The sequence below is a fragment of the Elephantulus edwardii genome, unplaced genomic scaffold, assembly GCF_000299155.1.
Source record: "Elephantulus edwardii isolate Elephantulus edwardi_28Jun2011 unplaced genomic scaffold, EleEdw1.0 scaffold00279, whole genome shotgun sequence".
Taxonomy (NCBI): Eukaryota; Metazoa; Chordata; class Mammalia; order Macroscelidea; family Macroscelididae; genus Elephantulus; species Elephantulus edwardii.
The window spans coordinates 880,058-885,208 of record NW_006400029.1 but is presented as its reverse complement, the minus strand read 5'-3'; positions in this window follow the sequence as shown (position 1 = coordinate 885,208).

The window sequence follows — 5,151 nt, the reverse complement described above, 5'->3', positions numbered from 1 at the left end:
GCTCAGAGGCATAAATTCTCCTTCTGTCCTCCCTAGTCATTGTCAAACTCTCTGATGCATAACAAGTGATTGCAAAGACCATGGCCTGTATTAGGTGCACCTTAGTCTCCAGAGAGACACTGTTGCTCTTGAGTACTTTAGAGAGGTCCCTAACAGCAGACTTTCCCATTGCTATAGTTTTTTTTATTTCCTGGCTGCTGGTGCAAGAGTGTTGACTATGGAGCTGAGCAAACTGAAGCTGTGAACAATCTCAATCTCTTCGCCATCCGTCCTGATGCTACCAATTGGTCCAGTGGTGAGAATCTATGTCTTCTTGGCATTGAGATTGTGTGTGATTAACTGGTGTGATTAACTATGAATATATAAATCCTATAGTCTTGGAGAGAGACATCATGTTTGTAAGGTTGGAGGGACACTCAAGACAGGAAGACCTAGCTGAGATGGATAGATTCAGTAATGATCACAGTAACAGGGTTAGGTGTGTCAGAGAGAAATAAAGCTGGCTCGAGATAGAGCAGGATTCAGAACTGTTGTACATAGAGTCTTTGAGTTGTAGGTTATTGAAAGGCACATAACAACAACAAGAACAATATAAGTCGCTAGGTGGTAGAAAAAGTTACACAACTACTAACTAAAGATTAACAATTTGACCTCACCTAGAGACACTTTGGTGGGAGAAAGACCTGCCAGTTGGCTTATGAAAAGTCAAAACCTTCAAAACTTTGTGGAGAACTTGGATTTTGGTGGGAAATCTGGGAGGACAGTCGAGGGACCAGCCACCCCACCCCCTTTTCCTTCAAATTGCAGGTACAGAACTACAGCTCCCAGAGGTCTGTGGGGAAGCGCCATGTTTAAAAACTTGAATTTTGGTGGGAAATCTGCGAGGACAGTTGAGGGAGGGCCAGACCAGGGCTTACGACCCAGCCACCCCGATTTGGACCCTTGGCCCTTCAGCCCTCAGGCCAGAAAGAATACTCATGTACCATTGAGGATTAAGTTACGTGGGGAAACAAACTGGTTTCTGGCCTGACCACATGAGGCCCACAGGGAGATCTGGAGCATCTCCAAAGAGTGGGGAAGCAATTTCAGAAAGGGAACAAAAGACTTCCTCCTTCATTATTTAGGTTCCCCTGAACCCCTCCCTGCATGTATCAGTGTGTGCTTCTTCCCTCCCCACTCACACAATCACTGGAGTGTGCATGCACCCTATACACATCTGCTCTTATTCCTGCCCAACCTTCTCCTGGAACAGTGACGTCAAATCAAAAACCAGCTACCACCTCAGACACGAAAAACTCTGCCACATGAATGGCCAGTAGAAAGCAGAGTGCTTCACTTGTCCCACAAGCCCAAAGCAAGATATCACCTCCCAAAGAAGACACAGTAGCAAGGATTTCCTGAAGCCAGAAAGCCTGATGCAACTTTCTGACACAAAATTTAAAAGAACAAGGATTGGATATTTTCAATGGATGAAAAAGAAACTTCATCAATTACAGGACAGTGATACCAAAAATGAGGAGGAGCTTAAAAAAACAATCCAAAACAATGCAGAGAAAACAAATGAGGCATTAGAGGCACTGGACAAACAAGATACCGTGATCCAAAATATGAAATCTAAGGTTTCTGATGCTGTCAACATGATGGAGGGACATAAGACTAGAGGTGAAGAGATGGAAAACAGAATCCGTGAAATAAGAGATAGAATTGTCACCATAGATCTGACCGAGAAAAAAGCAGAATCAAAAAAGACGGAAACAGAAGAAAACTTAAGAATAATGTGGGATACCATTAAAAGAAATAACATCCGCATCATTGGAAACCCAGAACAGGAAGAAGCAAGTAAAGGCACTGAAAAAATTGTGGAATAATTCCTAGAAGAAAACTTTCCAGGCGTAATGAAGAATGACAGAATATATATTCAAGAAGCTGAGGAAACACCATATAGAATAGACCCTAAAAGAAAAACACCAAGGCATATCATTGTCAAATTTGCTAGAAACAAAGACAAGGAGAGAATACTGAAAGCAATGAGAGAGAGAAACAAAGAGTAGCCTATAAGGGAGAACAGATAAGATTAAGTGCTGTTTTCTCAGTGGAAACCATGTGAGCAAGAAGACAATGGAACGACATATATCGAACGCTTAAAGAACACAACTTTCAACCAAGAATACTGTATCCTGCAAAACTGTCCATCAAGTATGAAGGAGAGATTAAAATATTCCCAGAAATACAGAACCTAAAGGAGTTTGTAAAAACAAGACCAACCATACAGGAAACACTGAGAGACGTCCTGGAAACAGAGATGCCACAGAAAACAGGATGGACCAAGTAACTAGCAACAGCACCAAAAAGAATTGAACAAAATGACAGCAATAAAACCCTATCTCTCAATAATGACACTGAACTTGAGTGGTTTAAATGCACCACTGAAGAGAAAAAGAGTAACAGATTGGATAAAAAACCCCAAATCCATTAATATGTTGTCTATAAGAGACACATCTGAAAAATGAAGATAAAGAAAGACTAAAAATAAAAGGATGGGGAATAATATACCGAGCAAATGCAAACCAAAAAAAAGCAGGAGTAGCGATACTAATCTCTGATAAAATAAATTTCAATGCAAAAACCATCACAAAGGACAAAGAAGGTCACTACATAATGCTCAAAGTGTCAATAGAACAAGAGTAACAATAGTGAATATATATGCACCAAATGAAAGACCTGCAAAATATATAAAACACACATTAACAAAATTGAAAAGGGACATAGATAACTACTATAGTAATTGGAGACTTTAATACGCCCCATTCAAGAAAAGATAGAACTACCAAAAAGAATCTCAACAAAGATACTCAAGAATTAAACTATACAATTAACCAATTAGATCCCATAGATATTTATAGGCTAATGCACCCCCAAAAAAGCACAATATACCTTCCTTTCCAATGTGCGTGGAACATTCTCCAGAACAGACCACATTCTAGGTCACAAAGTAAGCATCAACAAATTCAAAAACATAGAAATTATACAAAGTATCTTTTCAGATCACAACACCACAAAATTAGAAATGAATAACAAGAGAATAAAAGAGAAAAAAAATCATATATTTGGAAGCTGAACAATAACTTGCTTGAACACAACTGGGTACAAGAAGAAATAAAAAATGAAAATAAAAAGTTTCTTGAAACAAATGACAATGAAGACACTACTTACCAAAACCTCTGGGAAACAGCCAACGCAGTAATCAGAGGTCAAGTTATAGAAATAAGCAAACACATCAAAAGTCAGAAAAAATTGACTATTGCCTCTCTAATCCAATATCTCCAACAAATTGAAAAAGAACAACAAGAAAACCCAACACCCTTTAAAAAACTGAAATAACAAAAATTAGAGCAGAGATAAATTAAATAGAAAACCGAAAAACAATTGAAACTATCAACAAAACTAGGAGTCGGTTCTTTGAAAAGTTCAATAAAATCGACAAACCATTAGCAAAACTCACAAAAGAAAAGAAGGAGAAGACACAATTATAATAAGAGATGAATCAGGCAACATCACAACAGAACCAACTAAAATAAAAAAGCTAACATTAGAATATTATGAAAAACTATAGTCAAAACAAATATGAAAACCTAGAGGAAATGGACAATTACTTAGAAACGCACAACCTACCTAAACTGACACAAACCGAAATTGAACATCTGAACAGACCCATTACAAAAGAAGAAATTGAAAAGGTGATACGACAACTTCCAACCAAAAAAAGCCCTGGGCCAGATGGATTTACAAGTGAATTTTAGCAAACATTCAGAGAAGAACTGTCACCAATTCTACATAAACTATTTCAGATAATAGAAAAAGATGGAATTCTCCCAGACTCATTCGATACCAAAGCTAGGAAAGGACACCAACAAAATAGAAAACAATAGGCAAATATCTCTTATGAACATAGATGCAAAAATCCTGAATAAAATATTGGCCAGTAGAATCCAATGACACATCAAAAAAAAAAATCCATCATGAGCAAGTGGGATTCATACCAGGTATGCAATGATGGTTCAATATAAAAAAAAACCAATTAATGTAATTCATCATATTAACAAAACAAAGAACAAGAACCACATGATCTTATCAATTGATGCAGAAGAGGCCTTAGACAAAATCCAACACCCGTTCCTGATTAAAACACTCAACAAAATAGGACTAGAGGGAAATTTCTTCAATATAGTTAAAAGTATTTATGAAAACCCAAGAGCCAACATTGTTCTCAATGGAGAGACGTTAAAGGCATTCCGTTTAAGAACAGGAACTAGGCAAGGATGCCCATTATCTCCTCTCTTATTCAATATTATATTGGAAGTCTTAGCGATAGTAATATGACAAGAAAACGACATAAAAGGCATACAAATTAGCAAAGAGGAGGTAAAATTATCCTTCTATGTGGATGACATGATATTATACTTAGAAAACCCTAAAGACTCAGCAAGAAAACTATTGGACCATAGTTGACCAATTCAGCAAAGTAGCAGGATACAAGATCAACATCCAAAAATCAGTTGGATTTCTCTACAGTGACAAAGAGAATACAAAGCTGGATATAAGAAAAACAATACCCTTCACAATAGCTAATCATAAGATAAAATATTTGGGAGTAAATATAACTAGAAGCACAAAGGATCTATTCAAAGAAAATTATAAAACATTACTACAAGAAACAAACAGAGACCTGGAGAAGTGGAAGAATATCCCTTGCTCATGGATAGGAAGACTTAATGTTGTCAAAATGGCAATACTACCAAAGGCAATTTACACGTTCAATGCAATCCCAATACAAATAACAATCCCATTCTTCAATGAGATGGAAAAGGCAATCTATAGCTTCATTTGGAATAGAAAGAAGCCCCAAATAAGCAAAGCACTCCTTAAAAATAGAAAAAAGGTGGGAGACATCTCACTCCTTGATTTCAAATCCTACTACACTGCTGTGGTAGTTAAGACAGCATGGTACTGGTACAGTGACAGACACATAGATCAATGGAATAGAATTGAGAACCTGGAAATAAGCCCATCTATTTATGGTCAACTGATTTTTGACAAGGAGATGAAATCAGTCAGGTGGGGAAATGACAGCCTTTCTAACAAATGATGTTG